The 23,344-nt window shown below is 40.1% G+C and overlaps 1 protein-coding gene across 2 annotated transcripts in view; it reads left to right on the top strand.

Annotated features, from left to right (window-relative positions):
• The window catches only part of SLC16A7 (solute carrier family 16 member 7), a 166,957-nt gene that overhangs the window by 12,101 nt on the left and 131,512 nt on the right, over window positions 1-23,344 (top strand). The window contains exon 1 of one of the 2 annotated variants that reach the window (XM_037030136.1): window positions 618-832. The exons of the other annotated variant lie outside the window; for it this stretch is intronic. The gene's annotated coding sequence lies outside the window, so the exon portion shown is untranslated. Of the gene's footprint in view, window positions 1-617; window positions 833-23,344 lie in introns of those variants that run through there. 2 annotated transcript variants of the gene reach the window in all.

Here is a 23,344-nt window from a genome sequence, read left to right as displayed (position 1 = left end):
CATTGTAAAATAACCAATTCCTACTTTGAAGAATCAAATCATTTGAGAAACTAGAAACGAAAGGGATTATTTACAAATGACTTTCTTTCTATTCTTATCTATTTTAAAGTTCTTGTACTATTTTCTAAGCTCTTCCTCCCACAGCGAATTTTTATTCTATTTTTCCCTTAGAGTGACTTGGTTGGCGAGCCTAATCTCCAACACTGCCATCCCCACTCTACCGCTCCCTCCAAAAGACCTCAAATGAAAAATTATCCAAGGTTTGCCCTCCAAGCTCACAAAGAGAATATTCCTGCCGTCCTGCACTCTGCCGGGCTCCTCTCCTGCAGGCTTTTATAGGTTGAGTAACTCCCCGGGGTATACATTTGGAGCTATTGGCCCCTAAGTTAAGCGCCAAAGTACTTCGGATAAAGCATGTGAGGACCAATCTTGGATAACTTGTCTCTACTAGACTTTTGGCTTTCTTGTTGGTCAAATCTAAAACCTGAAGTGGAGTCACTCGAGCACGCTCATTCCTCCTTGAGTCACAGGGTGGCGGCCCCCTCCACCCCATGCCGGACCGCTGGGTTCCAGCAAAGCCTGGGTTCTCCACCACTACATCCTCCCCTTCCCCTCCCAGGGCGCGCTCCTTGGCACCCACTGGAGTACTCAGCAGCCGCGCCTCCCCTCCCTGCCTCCTCCTCCTCTCCCTCCACCTCTGGCTGTGGCCGGAGAGGACACGTCAGGGGACATAAATAAATAAATAAGTCCATTCGCCAGTGGCAGCGAGGCGAATCGGCTACGGCTAAGAGGGAACTGAGGGCTGCCGGGCCCACCCGGTGCCGGACACCAGGTAAGGGACTCACCGGGAGGGTGGGAGGAGGAAGAGAAGGGGAGGCGCCCTCGGAGAGGAAGGCGAGTGTGAGTCTTCACCCTGCCGCCCCAGGAACCATGCGCACGCGTGTGTAAAAATTTCTAGCACGCCTGTGACAAACACTCCGAACGCAGTTTGCCAGTGAGCCCTTATATATAGACAAAAAAAAAAAAAAAAAAAATCAAAGCTGCCTCCGGAGGAAAGCTAGCGTCATTCTGCGAGCCGGCGGGGCCCAGGAGTTGTGGGGGGCGCACCCGGCGCTGGTTCGGGGCGCGCGCGTCGGGGTCGGGGGCCTCCGGGGGGCTCCAGGGGGCCCCACCGGGCAGGAAGCGCAATGCATGCCCCCGTGCTTTCGGTCAGGAGGGTCTCACGTTCTAGGCTTTTTCACGGAGACTCTTCTGGCGAGGTGTTTGTTACTCTCCTTTACCAGTCTGTCCCGGCTAGTTCCGGGCGGGTCCCCAGTGCACTTCTCACTAGCATCCCGCCCAGGGCCCGGGAGCGACTGTTGGCCTGGTTGCCGCAGGAGGTGGGGTCGAGGGTGTGGCTGGTGGTCAGAGGGTGCGTGGGAAGTGTCTGTCTTTTAACAGACTTGCGGGCTCGGCCAGGCTGCGGGGGAGAGGGGGGCGGGGCGACGAAGTACAGGGGAAGTCGCCTTCTTTTTGGTCCGCAGGTAGCAGGGTGGGTTAGGAGGCGGATGGAAAGGCGTGTGCTGCTGGCAAGGTGCGCGCCCTGGCAGAAGGAGAGTGTGACTTTCAGAGGGCCCGCGTCCGGAGCTCCCACTGGGCTTCCCCGTCTGTTGCGCCAGGCTGGGGGCGCCAGGCCAGGCAGGTCGGGTGGGAGGCGGCGGCAGTCCAGGTGCCAACTGCAGTCCCTCAGCAGGTGCTCTTCCGCAGCTGCTCTCCACTCGCTTGTCTCCGTCACTTCCATGAAGACGATCGCAGACTGGTTGTGACCAGGGGACAATTTCCTGGTAGGGCTAGCAAGAACATTTTGTGGTCTAGGCCAAGGATATCACACCCACCCACCGCACGAGAGGGAATGAAGAGCGGCTTCTCTATAAGTGTCTGCCTCCATTTTTTCAGAAGTGGTACTGAGTGGGCCGAGTTGAGTGAGAGTGGTTCGGTCTAGTAGAAAACTGATAATATCTCGTCTCTTCTCCTTCTGGATCTAATAAGAAATGAATTAGAGGCATAAAATAGCGGACAATGATTAGAGTGATATGAAGAAAAGACTGGTCAGAAGAAAGCTGTGGGCGCTGGATGTCCCCTTCTGCCACTCGGTGCTTTATGGCTGGACCCAAACTGAGGGCTGCCATGTGCCCTATCATTGGAACCACGAGTACTTGGGTGTGCGTTTGGGGGCGTGTGGCGGGACAGTCTGAGCTGGGCGGTGGCTTGCAGGGAGTAGATGAGGCTTGAGCAAGGTGTCTCTCTTATTTACCCTTGATGAAGCAATCCTAGCTGCATTTGCTGCTTCTGACATCGCGTTTAAATCAATCTAAGTGAGCAGGCAATTGAATGATCTCAGTGAAAGGGAAACATTATTTAAGCAGTTCAGTGTCTTCTATGATAACTTGTAATGCAAAAACGGATTTGTACAAAATTCACATCAAAAGTTTGGAATTTTAGGTATTATTTTTTTCCTCAGGGAGTGGTTTAATAGTGGTAAGTAACCTGAAATTTAAACACCTTATTTCCCAGGGGCCAGTTAGGGCATCTTCCTGTAAATGCCAAGGTTATTTCTAGACATGTATCTACTTTTACCTTACCTGGCTTATATTTTTGGCCTTGAGCCCTCCTGAATGAAAGGACAGCAAAGTGACCTAACGAAATATCCTTTATCCAGAGTCATAGTTTGGGATCATGGATCTGGAATAAAAGGAAGTCTTAAAATTTTTTAGTCTCTGTTACCAACTAACCCTCTAATACCTCCTCTCTGGAGAATCATTGTACTGTGCTCCATGTCTAGGAGTCCTTTTCCTTTTTGCTAGATCCCTCCACACCCTCCTCTCCCCAGTAGTTGTCATCTTCTATGAATCTGTCTCTATTTGGCTTGTTAGTTCAGTTTGTCCATTAGATTCCACATTTGAGTGAAATCATGTGATATTTGTTTTTCTCTGACAGGCTTGTGTCACTTAGCCTAATGTTCTCCAGGTCCATTCATGCTGTTGCAAAGGGTATAATTTTCTTCTTCTTTTTTTTTTTTACAGCTGAGTAGTATTCCATTGTGCAAATGTCCCATAGCTGTTTTACCTGCTCATCTACTGATGGACTCTTGGGCTGCTTCCATATCTTGACAGTTGTAGATAATGCTGCAATGAAAATAGGGGTGCATACGTTCTTTCAAATTAGTGTTTTGTGTTTCTTTGGATATATTCCCAGAGGTGGAATCGATGGGTCAAAAGGAACATCTGTCTTTTATTTTTTGAGGTATCTTTTAACTGCTTTCCATAATGGCTGCACCAGTCTGCAGTCCCACCAACAGTGCAAAAGCGTTCCTGCATTTGCTTTTAGTTCTATATTCGTTCACTGAACATTTTTTTGAGACATTCACGTGGAAAAAGGTAACTGACTTTACAGTTAGACCTAGATTTCAGTCTCAGTTCTGCATTTTGTAAGGTTGTAATTACTTAACAGTCTCATCCTCGGGTTTTCTTATCCATAAAATTGGATTGGTGGTACCTACCATGAAGTGAGAAATAAAGGATATGAAAAACACCAAAAGTAAAGACTAGCTATTTTAAAACCCCTAAAACCATTCTACACGATAAACTGTGGTTGCCAAGATGAATGAGGTTGCAATTCTGCTGTCAAAAAAAATGCATGTCTAGTCAACCAATTTTTCTTACTCCTGCCCTATTTGCCTTCTGGCAGTTTTCTTCTCAGTGGAACAGACACTTATTCTAAATAACTTGAAAGGAATTTAACAGTCTAAGAAATGTTTGTAAGATCTCCTAATAGGCCGATTTGGGAAGGGTGTCTTGATTTAGAAACCTGTATATTCAGCTACATTCTTTTGCCCATTGAGAATGGCCTTGTAAAACAGAGATGGGGGATTTTCTTTTAGCTATGAGGTGAGGACACTCCTGCCCTGAAGATTATCTCTGGCAATAAATTGATTTCTTCTTTTTGAGAGAAGAGACTGAGGTGTGATATCTCCCAGACTTTGGACAGCCTCATCCAGGTCCTCTAAAAAGCTGAAGAAGAATAGAGTAATTATTACATCTTTATAATGCTCACCATGTTCCAGGCATGGTGCTACTACTTTCTGTATATTTTAACTCCTTGTATCTTCTTAATCCCCCTTTTAGGCACAGAGAGTTAAGTACCTTGCTAAAATAGCACAGCTAGTTAGGTGGCTGAGCTGGGACAAGCACTCAGGCAGTCTTGCTTTAACCGCTAAGTGACACAGTCTCTGCTTTGGGTGAAGCTGAATGAGGACAAGGACTTTGTCCAGTTCTCTGGCCCAGTACAGGCCACATCATAGTTCTGAACTGACTATAGAAAAAAAACAAGGAAGGAGGGGAGGAGGATGAAGGAAAATGACAGGGAGTCAGCTCTCCTGTCTGCTTCTCTAAATCTGTCAGGAAGTCCCACAGGGGTCTTCCCTGGGGACAGAATAGTTGGGATTCCTTTGCCTTGTCCCGCATCTCCTCACCTAGTCACTTTGTGTGAGTTAGAAAAGTATTCTTTCTTTGGGATGAGAAATTAGCAAAAGTTGCACATACCCAGTAAATATCAAAAAGAAGTGTAGTCATTGTGGAACAAAGAGACAAGGATGAGTTATACTTTCAGGGGTTCTGGGTCCAAGCTTCAGTTGAGAGACTAGTTGACGTAGTTTTTTTGCAACGTGGAGTAATAATCTGTGCATGATTTTTCCTTACAACCAAGAAGGTAACAAATGTAAGGTGTCTTCTACTCTGACAAATAAAGTGGCATGAAATAATACTGTTGCTGGTGGAAGTGGGGTCCTTGTGGTGTCACAAGGAAAAGCATTTTCAGGGACCCGCAAGGGGAGATAAGGTCTGGTGGTAAGATTTATATGGGTGCTCCATGCAAAATCGATAGTGTGAACCTCCTGGGCTTCCACTATCCCACCATGGAAAATAGGACCAGAAATAGGCCCAATGCCCAGAGGTCCTGTGCCATATTAAAGCTTAGTACAGTGCTGCAATACCCAGGGCCACATGGTTATGGAGAGGAAACACATGAGAGCACAGGATGAATGTGGGTCCCTACGAGTGCAAAAGTGTGCGTGCACAAGACAGAGAGAGAGAGAGCTGGACAGTTTCTTTGTTCCCGTGGGGCTATAACAAGAAGCTTTTTTTAAATAATGAACTTTCCAAGCTTTTGCAGGCTTCTGATGGGTCCACCCCTTGACCAATAATCGCTTTCCTAGGTTAGACTGACAGGCCTCAATGGTGAAACACCTCTCCCTCCACCATTTTGAGTTCTAGGGGCGTGTCCTTACCTGCCCCTTCTTTGTCCTATCCATTTCCCTCCCCACCCCTTCGTGTTCTGCAGCCAGGTGCTCCCTGGGCGGGAGTGTGAAGCTATAGCTTCCAGGTTAAAAAAACAGGCTTAGTGTCTGGTTCGCTTTGTGCTGTTTCTTTTATTGATATCTAGCTAAGTATGGTAAAAAAATAATAGTTGTGTTCTTTTATGTCTTTTATCCCACTTCTTCCCTTATAATCCATCCCCTCCCACACCAAAATTATCTCTCAGTTCCTTTATTTTGGTGTAATCTGTGTTCACCTGAACTTCACCTAAATTGATCTGGACTTACCTAGGCTGGTTACTATGTTTTAGCTGGAATTACAATTACGTGGGTAGGTGTTCTACCTCTTTTCCTCAGTGAAATGGTCCTTGAAAGCAGAGACCAAGTATGTTCCATCTGGGAGCCCATGAGGGAGGAAGGCGTCTGGGGTGGGACAGGGCAGAAGGCTCTGAAACCTGGTCTGCCTGGGTTTCGATCATGGCTCTGCCAAGTACTAGCCAGAGCAAGTTGCTAAACCTCTATAAATTTTGCTTTCCTCATCTGCAAAAACATGTCTAAATTTGAGTTTGAGTTTCTTTATGTGTAAAAATAAGATCATAATCAGTTTCATGTGTTGGTTTATAGGTCAAACAAGACAATGCTTGGGATGCAATTAGCACTGTGTGGAGCACAGCCATAGAAGTAACTCAGTACTCGATAGCTAGTGTTAGGTTTTAAATATTAGACCTTATGTCTGTTCGATTGTCACAAGGATCATTGGCTTATTCTTGTTCACAAACTTGGGGAAACTTTTTGAAATGCAGGTTTTTCATGAGATAGTATAACTGTGTTTGATTGCATAATAAACCTTGACATAGACTCCCCTTGTCTGAGAAGTCATCCTAGTGTGTCACAGGCTTTCTCAACACTGGCTGGATCCAAGCTGTTAAGAAACAAGTTAAGAAACAACTGCATGAAGTCTTGGCAAATAATAGATCTTTTTTTTTAACTTCTGGAGAAACTTTTAGAGAAAGCTGCATTCTCTCAGTTGGTCCCGAAAGTGGTGAACCCTGGTGTCCAGTCCACTTCCCACTTGCAGTCGTAACATGAGAGAGTAGCTGACGGGGGATCATCGTCTAGAGGAAGGAACAACCTTTACTACACATCTGAGGCTGTCGGCCAATGAGAGGCGATTGTACCAAATATAATTTGGTAGAATATTGCCAAAAAATGTCTACATGCTACATTTGTCTAAACTGGTGATGCATTTTTTGTAATATTAGGCATTAAGCCATCAATTTCCTATTGAAGATACTTATTAGGAGTGGTGAATGCAAGAGCATGCAATTGTTTAGATAAATACAGATCTGTATAAAATATTGACATTTTTAAGAAAGCATTTTATTTCAAACATTGGCTGTTTCCTCACCTAATAATGCAATGAGATGTGTTCTGAATTATCTACACCCCACTCAGATTCTGATTAGAGCTAATATGTGGAATAATTATACTTTATTTTTCTACAAGCTGCCCTACTAAGTAATTTACTTGAAGACTTACTTCATTTGAAACTAGATTAGGTAGGGATAAACAGTGAAGTAAAAGAAATGTATTAACTTAAAAAACTTCTAAGGGATGAACTACATTAATAATATTTACCTTATTTTAAAATCATTGTTTTAAAATTTCAGAATCTGAGGTTGTGTCAGTTTTCCTCAAACATACCAAAGTCCACTTAGTGAAAAATGGCATTACATAACAATGTTTCTGAACAGGTGGAGTAGTTGGTGTTTTTGCCAGATGTCGTTTCTCTGTGGAGGAGGGCATGGTTCTTTCATCACAGGACCTGTGGTGTCTGGGCCCCTGTACCCCTCAGTCACTGTGATTACTTAGAGTGCCCCTACATTTACATTTAACCCTCGGAAGGATAGGACTAGCTTTGGTTGAAAACTGTTGTCCAATAGGATCAAATGGAGAATGTTGATGGAAGTTATCCTTGATATCAGAGTATCTTCAAATAATAAATCGTTTTGCTTTTTCTTCAAAGGGTAATAAAAGTAGCCTCATGTGAAAATACTTTGATTTGAAGCAGCGAGGTCTTTTTTGTAAGGTGTGTGTAAGCATGAACATTTAATAACCAGATTATCATGGATCTCCTGGGCACTGAATCTTCATTTGCTTTCAACTGTCAACAGCCTGTGGCAGTCTCAACCCCTGCGGCTCCTCAGACGCTGGTCTTGGCCTCCACGCCCTCTGTGTTCTCCGCTTACTTTTCTGACTGCTCCTTTGCAGCTCCTTTGGCTCTCCTTTCACTTTGTTCTCCCCGAAGGACGTGTTCCTCGCTCTCTGTTTTGCATTTTGCTTTTGTGCCTATTCTATTGATTGGCAAAATGTATCCGTTCTTGGCTTCAGCTTTCACATCAATGGGAATTACTCCCAAGCCATGATCTTCAGCCCTGACCTTCACATAATCTCTAGGCAGACCTTTCCAGATGCCTTGCTGGACAGCTCCCCTTTACTGTGGCTGACACCACCAACACCCTGTGGTCTCTTCTGAACTTCCTGTGCCTTCCTTCTTTCTGCTGCCTTCTTTACTTTGATGGGTCTTCACTTTACAGCATTCTGGCCTAGGTGACTTTGACAGTCCCCTCACAGTCAGTTGCTAAGACCTGACACTGGCATATCCCAAGTTTTCCTCTTTTCTGATGCTGCCACGGAGTCAGGCACTTCGGCATATTTTCTGAAGTCATGCTCTGGTCTCTTTGAGGGTCCTCTCCCATCTAGTCTCTAACTGTGCACGTTAATTCCGTATGTGCCACCAGATACTCTAACTGAAGTCCTTCTCCCTTACCTACATGTAAATAACACTGGTGACTCCTGTTACCTAGGTCTAAGGACCAACACTGCAGTCCTTGTCATTCCAAAAAAGCTTTTTCAGGCTCATCTCCCACTGCCACTGTACTCAAGTCAAACTGAACTCTCCCCTGGGCCTCCTTCACATTCATCACACTATACCTTTGGTCATACTACTCTTTCATCTTAAAATGGTCTAACGTCTTGCTATTGCCGTAGCTAACTTTTATCTCATCTTCAAGCTGAGCTGAAACACCACCATCAAATTTCCTCTGAAGCCCCTTCTGTTCTTCTTAAGCCACTTACAACTGTGACTCAACTCTTACTGCTTCTACCTAGGGTCCTCACAGAACTCCCTTTTGGGTTTATTGACAGCCTGCACATATGTGGCGACAGCTCACTCATCTATGTTTCCTCTATTAACCTAACGTATTCTATTTTTCTACCTGTTCTTTACATGACCTGGGTAAGCTTTTTTAAAAAAAAATGTGGCTATATTTTTAAAAGCATTCAAGTTTAGGAAAGCTGAGAAATGCACAGAATAGTTTAGTATGAAAATGATTGTTTATGAGCAAAAATATTAGAACTCTTGTTCGTAACTCAACTAGCCATGAAGGTGTGTAGGGGGATCCACCTGTGGAAGAACCTGCTGTTGTCTTGTCTCTGAACATTTTCTCTCTGTCGCCCTCAGTGCAGTGAGTGAATAAAGGAATAAACCATTAGAAGGAAGGGAGGGAGGAAAGGAGGGAGGAGAATGAATGCCATGACCACTAAAATGACAACTATGCCATGTGTACATGTATATAGAAAATAAATGAATCTAGAAATAGTGGACCAAAGAAGAAGCTACTAGGTTAAGCTATAGAGATAACCTTTGAATAAAAATAGCTTGCCCTTACTGAACACTTTAATATGCCAGGCATCCTTTTATGTGTTTATTTTACATGTTTCCATTAGTTTAATCTTTAAACCTTATGACCCTCATTTTACAGAGGACGTGATACGGCACAGAGGTTTTAATCTCTTGCCCAATGTTATGCATCAGTGGAGGGATCCGGATTTGATCCTATTAACCATAGTACACATTTTCAATGTTAGTATTTTAAAATATCAAATGATGCAGTGGATTTTAAGAGATTCCAGAGGAAGGAAGTTTGAGAAATGTTAAAAAAAAAAAAAGACTAGTCAGCTGTAATGAGTTACTGTTTGTTAAAGCACAGAGTCAGCAGAACGATGAGACTTCCTTATTATTTAGAAGATGCATCTGGAACCAAACTGGACATTGTTATCTAGAGAAAACAGTGACCTCTCGTGACTGCTTGTGAACTTAGAGAAGCTGAAGAACCAGTAGGACTGAATGATAATTCCAGAATATGATCCCTCCAGCGCCGGTCGCCAGGCGGTAGGGTGGACTCTGCATGGTGCAGTGGGACTCCTGTGGAAGCTCCAGGCTCGGGCGTGGGTGCCTGAACATGGCAGGGCTTGGTGAGTCCTCATGGATCTATCCATGTCCCATCTGTAGTGAAGTGGGATTTTACATAAAGTCTCGGACATATTTGAGGCCAGAGAATGCAGTTCTTCTTTAACAAGTGTTTATTCACCTACGATGCTCCAGACACCATTTTATTTTCTTTTAATTTATTTTTCAATTACTGTTTACATTCAATATTATTTTATATTAGTTTTAGGTTTATAGCATAGTAGTCAGAGAATCATATACTTTACAAAGTGTTGCCCCAGTATTTTCAGTACCCACTCAGCACCATACCTAGTTATTACAATACTACCGACCGTAGCTCCTATGCTATAGGAGCTACATCCCTATGACATTCTGTAACTATAAGTTTGTACTTCACCATCGTATTTTTTTCACCCAGCCCCATGATTCTCCACACTTCTGGTGACCTTCAATCTGTTTTCTGTATCTATGAGTCTATTTCAATTTTATTTGTTCATTTATTTTGCTGTTTCGATTCCACATATTAGTGAAATCACGTGGTATTTGCCTCTGCGTGACTTTTCACTTAGCATAATACCATCTAGGTTCATCCATGCTGTCACAAGTGGTAAAATTTCATTCTTTTTTATGGCTGAGTAATGTTCCATGGTGTATATGTACCACCACTTTTTATCATTTATGGATGGACACTTGGGCTTCTTTCACATCTCGGCTGTTGAAAATAATGCTGCGGTGAACATAGGGGTGCATGTGTTCTTTCAGATTGGTGTCCAGGCACCTGTTCAGATGTTAGACAGGTGGCTAGGAGTAACAAGAGCAAGTGTCTCCTAGTCTTCAGTCACACAAATAGTTGAACATATTCTCCAAGCAGAGTTAAGCAATCTTTGTTCTTGAGTCTACTTTCTGTGGATGTCTAATGTCATCTTCTCCCTGTAGCTGGTCCCATTTTCCCTTCTTTTCCTTTTTTCTCCATCTCCGTGTCACAGATTGGGTCAGAGGTGTCGTAGATAGATAGAACTCATAGGAATTTGACTTACTGATGTATTAATTGTTTAACCAAAATCAAAATGTGTAAACTATGCAGGTCCCAATGTCTTCATTTTTAAAAGTGTCAGCAACAAAACCTGTATCATGGAGCTGTCGCTGGAGAGCAGATAAATAGTGTCAGTACTGGTGAATGGTAATCATAATGATTTTGCTTATTTTCACTATCAGTGTTTTTGCCAGAGCGTTTCTATTCTTGAGGAATTCACTTCTGTGCAGAAGTGTTTGTGATAATATTGCTATTCACAGCCTGAACCAATAGGAGATTTATAAAGCAACAACAACAGGAACTCACTGACTTGACGATACTGTGTCTCTCTGCTCAACATGGACAAAACTCTAGTTTGGGGCACATTCAAGCACCGATATCAATGCTGCAAAAACATTTAAATGCTGTATTTTTAGAAAAGATTTTATCATTTATTTTTAGAGAGGAGGAGGGAGGAGAAAGAGAGGTAGAGAAATATCTGAGTGTGTGAGAAACATTGACTGTTTGCCTCTTGCACTCCCCCAGCTGGGGACCTGGCTCATGACCTAGGCATGTGCCCTGGCTGGGAATGGAACCTGTGGCCTTTTAGTTTGTGGGCCGACCTATGCTCAATCCACTGAACCACATCTGCCAGGGCTGTGCTGAATTTTTTATTTAGTCGCAATGTAAATTGGGACTACATCCCAAGGGAATTTTAAGGTGAACATTCCTACTTTCCACTTACAGTAGTGCCCAGAAGCACATTAAAAAACTAGCACAAAGAAACAGACAGCAATCTTTCTGTTATCATGATTTAGAGATGTTTGTTCATATTAAGACCAAAATGTATACCAGCATAATTATTGATGCCATTTGCATGCTTCTTATGTGCTTAATCTTTTATATATTGTATTTCTAATCCTTGTTATTGCCATGTGAGATCTATTATATTTACTACAGAGAGAATTAGGACTCAGGAAGATGAGGCTGCCCACTAGAGAACTCTGAGGCACTGTTTCCATAGGTGTTTGGCTATAGGTAAGATGCTAAAGGCAACTAGACCTTACTCTCTTATCTCAAATTAATTTAAATCAGTAAATAATTAAGTATTGTTATTTGAAATACTCTGCATAGAGGCATGAAAAAATCGCACAAGTCATCTCGCCTGACCTCCTGAAGAGACTGTCACCGCAGAGATGCACTCTTTGTGTGTACTATTTAAAGGTCAACCCAGAATAGGGTTTTGTCAAAATAAATAAAGACTAATGATTTTCTACAACGGAGGTGGACAAAATATAGTCTCTGGGCCATGTTCAGCCAGCAGTCTGTTTTTACAAATGAAGTTTTCCTGGAATACAGCTACCAATGTGTTCCGTGGCTACTTTCTAGCTGCCTGGCAGAGTTCAGTAGCAGTGACTAAGCCTGCAAAGCCTATAATATTTATTCTCCGGTATTTTGGGGAATGATATTTGTTGATTTCTGCTCTAAGATTTTAGAAGAGGGAGATTTTACTGTATGATAGGAGAATCAAAGAAGACATTAATGAAAAAAGTGGAAATCTTTTGGAGCTGAGGGATAGGTAATATTTAAAGTGAGATGAAGAAATGGCCATTGTAAGTCCCACAAAACTCAGAAGGAAGAGCAAACACAGGGACAAGTATGAGAGTTTGCTGAAGTGTAAGAATCATATCACCATGCATGATTTGTAGAATATTATAACCACTTGCCCATGAGTGTATTTTTGCAAGTCTTTATCTAGAACAGTGATTCCTCAACTCAAGGCATTTGAATCAACTGGTGAATTGCTTAAAAATAAGATTTTTGTTTTACTCTGTAATCTGAAATATTAAGTATAGTCCATGTAGAAAATAACTGATCTAAAATATTTACTAATTTGATAAAAATGATTAGGTATTTTCTGTGGAGGACAGAGAATATATATTTTTGTCTCCTGTGTTGTTACTACCTTCATAAAATGCATGCATGCTGGGCATACTCTAATAATTTTTGTCAGTAACTATTTACAATAAACTAAGTACTAGATATTGAACACACAACTAAGTGACAGCACTGTGCCAAGAGCTTTTATGTTTTTTTAAAACATTTTATTTATTTATCTTTAGAGGGAAAGGGAAGGAGAGAGGGAGAGAAATATCAATGTATGGTTGCCTCTGCGGAGGACACACAATGTATCGTGAGTCTCCTGCTGGGAACTGGCCTGCAACCCAGGCATGTGCCCTGACTGGGAATCGAACCGCAATCCTCTGGTTCGCAGGCCCACGCTCAATCCACTGAGCTACACCAGCCAGGGCTGCTTTTATGTTTTTTCTCATTGAAAACTTAAGATAGTCCAGTGAGATAAATGTTATTATTTATAGAAGAGAATACCAAGATCAGATGGAAAAACAATTGACTTCAGACTACAATACTAGTACATAGATTCTTTTTATTCAGCATGACCAAGACACTGACTTTTTTAAAAAGAGAAATTTTTAAAGCTAAAATATAGACAGGAATGGACTTCCAGAAATTTAATAAAAAATGAATTTGCACTCTCCCTTCTGGGAGCACGCCCCCGCCCCTCTTCCCCCACAGGTGTGCATCTCCTAAACTCTCAGGGTCCCCGTGGGACTTGCAATGGGTGGGGGGCGGGCAATGGGCAGCGGCAGTTTATCTGGCGCTAATCCCGTGAACCTGCCTCCAAGTCCTCTTTTCTCTGACTCTTCAGTGAGCTGACAGCAGCGTCGCCTTGGTCCACTTCTTTCCTGTGACGTCTCTAGAGAGCCAAAGCAGTCCCACCTGGTCTCTCTCCCGGTGCTTCTTCTATCCTAAAGCCTTTCCTTGTTCACTGTCCCCAGCTGTAATAAGCGTACTTTCGAAATCAAAAAAGAAAAAAAATCCAATTTGTTCTAGTGTAACTCAGTTATTTTCTATTAAAAACATTGTGCCATATTTTTATGCAAGTTTAGTCTGTTTTTCACTACAAATGCTTCTGCAAAGTTTTACTACAAATACTGACATTTTATTTGACCAGCAGTGTATCTTTCCTCTATGCCTCCTTTCTGTTTCTGTCACATTCTATCCACAATTATTTCTTTTTAAAGATTTTATTTATTTACTCTTAGAGGGAAAAGGAGGGCGAAAGAAAGGGAGAGAGAGAGCAATGTGTGGTTGCCTCTCAAGCGCCCCCTACTGGGGGCCTGGCCTGCAATCCTGGCATGTGCCTTGACTGGGAGTCAAAGCAACATCCCTGTGGTTCACAGGTGGGCACTCAATCCACTGAGTCATACATCTCTTCTTTGTTTTCCTTACTTGTAAACATTCAGTTGTTTGCATTGTCCATTCCCCTCTCTTTTTTCTAATATTTATGTAGGTCCTAGTTTCTTATCGCAGAGTTTCTTCAATGAGGCAGTAAAGTGCTTGAATGCATTTTCCTAAAAGGATGGCCTTTTTCAGGAGAAAAACAAAGTATCAATGCAAGTTAATACCAGTTTCTTTTTCTTAACTTAAAAAGCAGCAGGTACTGCAGAAATATTTGCAGATCACTAATTGATGTGACAGAATAACAAGTAGATAGGAAAAGGTGGATGGTTCAGAGGAAGCCTCAGGGAGTGTGTGAGGAAATACAAGTCCCTCCCCCAGGGGCCACATTAACATCTCTGTGGAGAGTAATGTGGCCACTTGTGCCACAAGCAGAATGGTAATTACACACGGTGATGGTCATGGCCTGCTACCGGGGGATTTACAGGTCTAAAGCTCATCTAAATATTATTTCCTTTTTTATCATTAATTTCTAAGCAATAGATGCATTCATTTAAGAAAAAAATAGTGCAGTGTGGAGACATGCAAACTTCTATTTTCTAAGTTTATTTTTACCAACAACAGATTTGTTACTCTATCTCAATAAGACTGGAGCACATGATCTACATTTGCTTTCAAATGTTTCCAAAAAAGGGAAAAGACACCTCTATAAACCTAGCATCAGTATAAAAAAATTTATATGCTTTACAAACCTGTATTGTTCATTTGGGATATTCTAGTATTTATGATCAAAATTATTATGCATATTTGGTCTTTAACTTTCATTTAAGAGTGAATATCCCGCCCAACTGTTTCAGTCCATAAGCCATTTTAAATCATTTCACATTTTCTTAGGACTCCTATTTACTAACTTCTGTTTTGAAGCAGTAATGCTTAATGTCTCCTCAGCTATACATTCAGATATGAGTTGAGGTCTATAAAATCTAAATTTGACAATGTAGTTTTTTGGTGTTATCTTGGTATCCTAAGGATTTTCCAAAGGATTTACACACTCAGGTGTTTGGAGTTGGAAGTGGACCGAGAAGACAAGTGACACACTCCGAGGTAACTGTGTGCCGCAGGCGTGGCTGTAGAGATTTTGCGTGCGTCACCTCCTGAAAGTCAGTATCGGACAACCCCAACGGCCCTATCACTAATGGAGGATGGCAGTGAAGCACCTGATGTCTTCAATGGCTTAAATGACAAAGCTCTATTTTCCAAATCCACGTTTTCCCCTCCACTTCGTGTAGTCATTCCAGATAGAGTTGAATTCTCCCTCTTTGAACTCACATTTTATAGAAATGGGAAATTATGGGAAAGATAAAAGAGAAATTCTTAACACTCTATTCCTTTTTAATGTGTTAATGAAATGAGTCTTGTTCGTGAGTATCAAAATCACTCTTGGAAAGTTTTCTTTAAAAAACAAGAGACAATATTAAAAGAATTTTTAAAATATTGGCAAAATTTTGTTTAGCTCCTTTACCACATTGTTTTAGTCTTTTCATGCTGCTATAACAAAATATTACAGACTGGGTAGCTATAGCGACAGAAATTTGTTGCACATCCTCCTGGAGTCTGCAAGTCTGAGACCAGGGTGCCATCCTGGTTGGATGAGGGCTTTCTTCTGGGTTGCAGACTTCTCACTGTATTTCTACTCGGCAGGAGGGGCTGGGGAGCTCTGCAGGGTCTTTTTTATGAGGGCACTAGTCTCTTTCATGAAGGCTTCACCCCCATGACCTGAGTCCCTCCCAAAGACCCTACCTCCCAGTACCATCATTTTGGGCATTAGGATTTTAACAGTGGATTTGGAAGCCACAGACATTCTGACCTTAGTACACACACGTAATCCCTTCTGCAAACATGTTAACTTTATGAACTATGTATGTTGGGACTGATATGAGGCTAGGAAATCAAATAGATATAGTTAAATTAACACTAGTGAATTCGAGCTATGTCTAAATACTTGGGATTTAAATATTGTTATATTCTATTTTTGAATTCTTGATAATACTATACTGAGTTAAGTACATTAAGCTCCATTTATACCTTAATAAGAAAGGTTACTACAAAATAAAATCTTATTAATAATTGCTTCATTAAAAGAATAGAACTTCATTATGATTTGAAATTCAGTGTAAAATTCCATCTTCAATTTCATTTCAAAGGGATTTGGGAAGGCCCTCATTATAAGCAATTTAGCGCTTAACCAGAACCTAATGATAGGCAGTTTGAAGTTGGTGCTATAATGAAATTCCAGCATAGGTTTAAAAATCTGTTTTTTTTTCATAGTAACACATAACTTCAAAAGGTGTGATTGAGATACTACATGTTTCCAAATGTGAGGCAGTTGAGTTGAACATTATGTTTTATTTATCAAAGCTTCATAATATCTAATACTCTTAAATACAGTTGGACTTTACAGTTGACAACAAAATATAATTTGTGCACTGCATGTGAAGTATCATCATGCTGGCCTGCCATAAGACATTTAAACACTGAGGTGTGGGAATATAATCAATTAATGTTACTACCGACTGAATTGTACTTTATAGGAAAGTGTTGATGGGGGAAACAAGAAATGCTCCATGTAAATTTTTTTTTTATTTTATCGATTGGGGTGATATTGGTTAATAATATGATATAGATTCAAGTGTACAATTCCATAGTCTTCTGTATTTATTACCTGAAGTCAGTCTCCTTCCCTTGCCATCTATTTGACCCTCTTTAGCCTTTACTAAATGCTCCATTGTGGACTGAATACTTTTATGGACAGATTAAGAGCCCAGACCGTCTATCTTTTTAAGGCACTGTATTGTATACAAGTTGTAGTGTGCCAGCACCAAGAGTCTAAGGCTAATAATTCAAACAAAGGTAGGTTGTGCAAATCAGGTTTTCCTGTATCATTAGGCTGCTTTCACAAAAGTGGAGCTAAAGATCCACGTTGAAAAGACACTAGGATTATGACCAATAATCCTATTGAAGATGATTAATCTTCCTGAATTGAACAAACATGCTATTGCTAGGTGGACTGTTAGGGTGAGAAAAATGTTTACATGGATATGTTGGCTCCTGAGAAGGACCATCTTTTATAATCAAGTCATTAATGACTTCAAAGGAATGGTTCTAACGTGCTCTTTTTGTTATTAAAAGGCATCAGAATAACCCAAGGTGGTTGAAGTGCTGTGATTCTTTGACTTTATTTCATTAGAGAATTAAACTTACTGTTTTTAAATCACACATTTTTGTCCTAGACAGCCTCCCCCCCTTTTGCATTCCTGAAGTCTCTCCAACTCCTAGAAATCTGAAAATAAAAACAGCTACACAATTTCTCAATTTTCCAGTACAATTTTTCTCTCAAATATGCATACGGTTACCAATAAAAACTCTCTACCTTCATTGACATTGACTTTTACCTTTTTTTACCTTTCCAATCTCTTGTAAGAGGAATTTCCTGATAGGGTTGAAAGCAGGTAGGTGGAGAGCAGTGTGTGCCAAGATTTGCAAATATGCAGATGCTGAGTTCGCTGCCTCTGTGAAACAAGTACCCCATGAGGTTCGCACAATTGTACAAAGAGTGATAAGAGCAAAGTTGCCAGGCATTCTTATCTTTGCTATGGACTCCTGCTCTTGATGTATCGTGGATGGTATTGCTACTGTCACAGAAATCCACCCTTGGCTTGTTGCTGAAAAAGTGCCCTAATCAACATAAAGACTCCCGGGTAGCCGACACTTGTGATTTCTTGATTTTACCTTGCTTATATGATGTGGACTTATCCTGCGACTCAAGTTCCAGAGAATCTAAAAAAGATGAGAGCTTGTTGGAGTCTGCTTATTGCCTTCTTTTACACCCTGGCCTGGTTCTTGCTCCATCACTCGACTCTGTTGAACCTTGGCATTGACTCTGGCCAGGATCTAGTAGTGACTGTTCCCTGAAATGCCCTTTGGTTTTACTGGAAGGGGAAACTGCAAATAAAAGTCATGGGAACCTAACATTGCCAGAAGCCAAGCTGACAAAGAAAAGCATAAAGGACAAGCAACAGCCTGATGTCTAAAGTGACTGGCTTGTAGCTCTACCACCTGCGACCTTCAGACATAGATACATAGAGCAGGGATTTCTTTGCACAGCGTTTTGCTTGTCATACAACAGAATTGGAGGCACTTACCAGTATATTTACCGAAGGTAGGAAGCATCCCATAGTACCTAAGTAACATCATTTTATGGGAATTCTGTTTTGCGCCTGATAAAGCATTTTATTGTTTACTTTGAACAAAAGAAAAAAGTTAGACAACAAAAATTATTTGTCATGCAATTCAGATATCCTGGTAGACCACTAAGAGTGTCTAAATGTGCATTTATCCTCTATAAGTAAGCTCTTAGCTTTTCCTGAATGTATCTTAAATTTTGATAGTTATTTTAGTTTTTAATGAAAAAGTGTTGTTTTTTTCACAAATACAAATAAAATACCCCATTTAAGTTACATTATTTCAATTTTATTTTGTAAAAATAACCCTGTCATCTTCTTGAGACTGCTTGATTCTGTTCCTTAGTTATTCAATTGTTTCAAGTCAGCTGTTTGTATGGGCAAAAAATAAAGAATGTTAAATAGAATGAGGTAGGGAAACTGAGTAACTTTTATTCTGGAGAAAAGTATTGTCCAAGGAAATGAACAGCATTTCAGCATTTATAGAATAAGCTCATATTATGAGGAAAACTAAAGTACATATAATGTATTCCCATGGTTCCCCCAACATTTATTATTTAAAAGATACCTAGAACTCATTTTCACTGTTACACTTAATAACATATTTTCCATCGTCATTACCCAGTGAAAAGACATATTTTGTCTGATGATTTACTTAAATGGGTGAGGTTTTACAGATTTTAGTTATATGTTGTGGAATAAATGCATTCTTTAGAGAGGTGGCTGGAATAATTAATCTCTTTTTCTAATGTATGATATTTTGAGTTAATTTGTAGTATATGGATGAAATCACTTCTTTTTCTAACATTTTTAGCTTCATTTATCCATAAAGTATGGAATCAAAAAAATAATCTGCATATATAATGTCTCTATTCTTTAAGTCTTTAGTCATGTGAATATATTATTTAAATTAGTGCACATTCATTAGATTTATAAAGCCAAAATGGTTTCTTATTAAATATACATATACTTCTCATCCATCATTATTAATATACTCAAAATTCTACTTGGCTTTGGACAGGCACTAGCCTCTAATCTATAGTTATTCAAGTGATGCTTAAGTTGAAAATTTCTCAAACTTATTTGATTACAGACGCCATTTTTGAAAATAATTTTAAAACACGAAAATGTTATGAAATACCATTTAGGACACATAGCCTTGAGGAAAGACCTTTGTGTGTAAGACAAAATAGAGTTTTGAAAGTATTATTTATAGAACCTTCAATGTGCCTGGAGAGTAACTAAATTTGGATTACATTTCTAGAGTTGTAAACATATGACATTCTCAGGTATTCAAAGCAGGTAGCTACTGCCTCCATTTTCATAATAAAATGACAAACATTGAGCTCGTATGGGGTAGTAACATTTTAATATTGATCCAACAGTAATAGAAAGGAAAATGCTAAATGAAATTATTAAAGTGAAGAAGTAATTGTTGAGACCTGGGATCTGGCCTGAAAGACTCAAAACTCTTTAACTTTATTACTAGAGACTACTTGAACACTTTCCTTGTGAAGTTACTATGATTATTTTGTTAATTATTGATATTATTTATATGCTTCTTTGATAATATTTGCAGACTTCAGGACTGCAAAGATTTTCTTAAACACACAACTCTGCATCTCTAAATCACCTTTTCTCACCATATTCTAAAGCTTTATTTTATATACCTCATGCTAAACAGTTACTAAACTACCTGGCTTACCCATCTAAATTTGGCATCTAAAATATAGATGCTTAGTATTTTTTTTCTAATTGTGTTTCCACATAATCTCATTCCATTCTTTCTAGCATGACTGAGACCAATGAAATTAAAAATATTGTTGTACTAAATAATGGGGCTAAAAGTGATTGAAAGTCACCTTCATTCAAGAAGCATAAGAACAAGTTTCCTGAATTTTGACTAATGTTTACAAGTCTACTAAAACAGCACAGTGGACTTTTCCTTTTACTCTTCCTACACATTCTGAGGAAATGAACATAAAGATTATGCAAAGCTAATTTTCTTCAAGTAGAATGCTCTCTTTCAATTCCCAGATGCATTGCTGTTAGCAGTCTTAACTGTTCAGTACACACTCTCATTGTGTGTGATATTCCCTGCTTACTTGTGTTTTTGGTAATAACATACACACAGATATTAAGGTCAAGCACTTCCTAAGAGAAATGCTTGTGACTTTTGATTGGGGACACTGTCATCCCCTTCTCCTTGCTCACAACTCACTTTTTCCTTAATTTTGTGGGAAACCCTATCTACAGTGAAATTTTAGTATCTAAACGATATGTCAGTAGTAGAAATGGTGTTTTAGTAGGAAGTTGGCTATGCTTTCTATGTAGAATTTTATGCTGTTAAATTTTTATGATTTTTTTCCTTATATTTTCCTACTTATAACTCCTGATTATAAACAACTATTCAGTGGATCCATTTCATTTCTTACCTACCCTAAAGTACTGAAACTTCTTCCAGCGACTTCTCAATTTAATGTGAAGATTTTATCAAGTACTTCCTGTTGAAATGGACATTTAACCTTTACCAAATCTGATTTACAAGGTATACCCTTTTCTTTTTCTGATTTGTAGGATGCAAACAAAGGAAAATTTAATTTCTAGACTTGCAGACTTAGTATCATGGATTTTACACGATATGTCTTGTATTGGTGTAATCATGCAGTCAAAAGAACTTAGAGGTGGTTTCGCCCAGTATTTCGCTCAGTGTTAATCTTACTGAATCCATGAAAAAGTGATTGTCCAGCTTCAGTTAAAAGGTTTGCAGGCATACAGTAAACTTGCCATCTGCAAGCAGCTCGTATTTTTCTTAGCCAGCTTCATTTGTTAGTAAATGTATCTTAGTGTTAGCCCGAGAGGGAAACTCTCTGTGAATTGTGTTCTTTGCATTTTTATTAAATTGTGAATTGGCAACATTCATACCAGAAAGGCGGGTCTTTGGTTCCCCATGGGCAGATTCTGAGGACTCTATTCTTATCCGCAGCTCTAGTGAAGATAACCTTGCCTATATCACGTGGCATAGAATGAGCAGATCAGAAGTGGTGCACACTGAAGTTGTATGATATTGTTAACTCTGAGCTGGTGGCTATGCATGTGCAAATGGGTGCAGCTGCCAGGCTAAGGGAAGAGTGAATCATATGCTCAAAACCGGCAATTATAATGATGTTTTTACAATGACTTGCGTTTACTGAGTGCCTATTGTCTCAGGCAGTATTTGAAACACTTTACATGTATTATCTTGTTTAATCCACATACACAAGGCAAGTACCATTATTTCCACCTTACAGAAATGAGAACTAAGGCTCTGAGATATTAAGTGACTCACCCAAGTTCACAAAGTTAGTAAATAATGATACCGAAAGGAGACACTCAGATTCCACAATGTAACACTTAAATAATACTCAGCATCTGAAGTGTTCAGGACCCTACTGAGACAGGGCAGCTGCCTAACGCCTTACCTCTGCAGTTAAGTCCTATGTTGGTATGTTGATACTGTTCTTTTCCTCCTCCTTTCCTTAATCCATGTTGAATGGTTTTTGATTTTTTACAACTATAGACACCTACTTATGAAAAAGTTTTCCTTACTCATGCTATAGATTGTTGGCATTTTATGTACAAAGCAAAACAGATCAACTTGGAAATTATCTACATACAAACCCTTTTCTCCAAAAAAGTACAAGTAATCATTGAATTTGTAATGAGCTGTTTAGCTGTCCCCCTATGTTTATGTTTATGAACTACTGTATATGAAGACAGCACAACATGGTCTGCATGAGAGATTATTAAGGAGACAAGTAGGTAAGTAAGTGGTCCTGCCTGTACGTGTGGAACACAGTTTTGGGCATGTGATGCTCACAAAATTATGACATTTCTCTTGACATTTTTATTAGCCTGGAAACTCAATGAATAAGGCCCTTCTAATCACTTTCTGTTCTTGGTTTTGCAAAAAAAAAAAAAAAAGACAAAACAAATAAACAAATAACCATCCCCCAACATTTGTACTTCTACCCTGTGACCACATGAGAGAATTAGGGATGTGTGTTTCCTCTTCGGAAGGAATAGGGAATAGGAAACTGTAGAAAGTAGGAGGCAACACCTGTGAAGAAGAGAAATCAAATGCACGATAGGATATACCTCCAAAGGGAATCATATGGAATTATTCATCAGAAACATGAAATTAGGCAGGAAAGTTCACCCCCTCCAAACTGGGAGAGATAGTTATAGTTTTTATTATTTACAATGTTACTTTTTTCTGCGTTTCTTCTCTTCTTTTTTATTGTTCAAGTATGGTTGTCTCCATTTTCCCACCACTACTTCCCCCTGCCCTGACCCTTACCTCCCACCCTCAATTCTTCCCCCTGATTGGTTTGTCCATGGGTCCTTTATACAAGGTCCCTGATGACCCATTTCCTTCTTTCCCTTGTTTTCCCTGCCCCGCCCTGCTCTGGGGTTACTGTCTGTTTGTTCTTTATTTCAATGTTTCTGGTTATATTTTGCTTGCTTGTTTGTTTTACTTTGTAAGAAGTTGTTCTTCACACCAGAATCTGTGTCTCCTTTATTTACCTGTATAAAGTTGTACTTATAAAACCAACCCAAATATAATGTGATTTGGCAGGACATTCTGAATAGAGGCAGTGTCTAGGAAATAGTGAGGCTAAGCTGGAATGGGGTTCCCCACACTGATAATCAGAAGGATTAATTTTTAGCAGTGTTCCCCAACAACAAATCTGACTCAAAACTTGGTGTGCTGTGATTGACCTATGGGTCTCCACTGTTGTTCTATCAAATCTAGGTCCTTTTTAAAAAGAAGATATTTGTTTTTAGAGAGAAGGGAAAGGAGAGAAAACGAGAGGGAGAGAAACATGATGTGAGAGAGAGAGAAACGTCAATTGGCTGCCTCTTGCACACCCCCAACTGAGGACCTGGCCCATAACCCAGGCTTGTGCTCTGACTGGGAATTGAACTGGTGACCTTTCAGTCTGCAGGCCAGTGCTCAACCACTGAGACACACCAGCCAGGGCAGCCCCTTACTTTTTTGTAATAGAAGTTACATGCCTGTATTCATGAGCTTGACTTTCCCAGGCCCATTTTCTTCTGTTATTAGGGGTATCTTATGCTTGGTTCCACATACAATTTTTTAAAATATTTTATTTATAGAGAAAGGTGGAAAGAGGGAGAAGGATGAG

This window comes from Sturnira hondurensis, unplaced genomic scaffold (assembly GCF_014824575.4).
Source record: "Sturnira hondurensis isolate 20B ecotype Veracruz unplaced genomic scaffold, ASM1482457v3 Scaffold0020601, whole genome shotgun sequence".
NCBI classification, from domain to species: Eukaryota; Metazoa; Chordata; class Mammalia; order Chiroptera; family Phyllostomidae; genus Sturnira; species Sturnira hondurensis.
The sequence above is the reverse complement of the archived record's forward strand: the minus strand, read 5'-3'. Positions and strand labels throughout refer to the sequence as shown.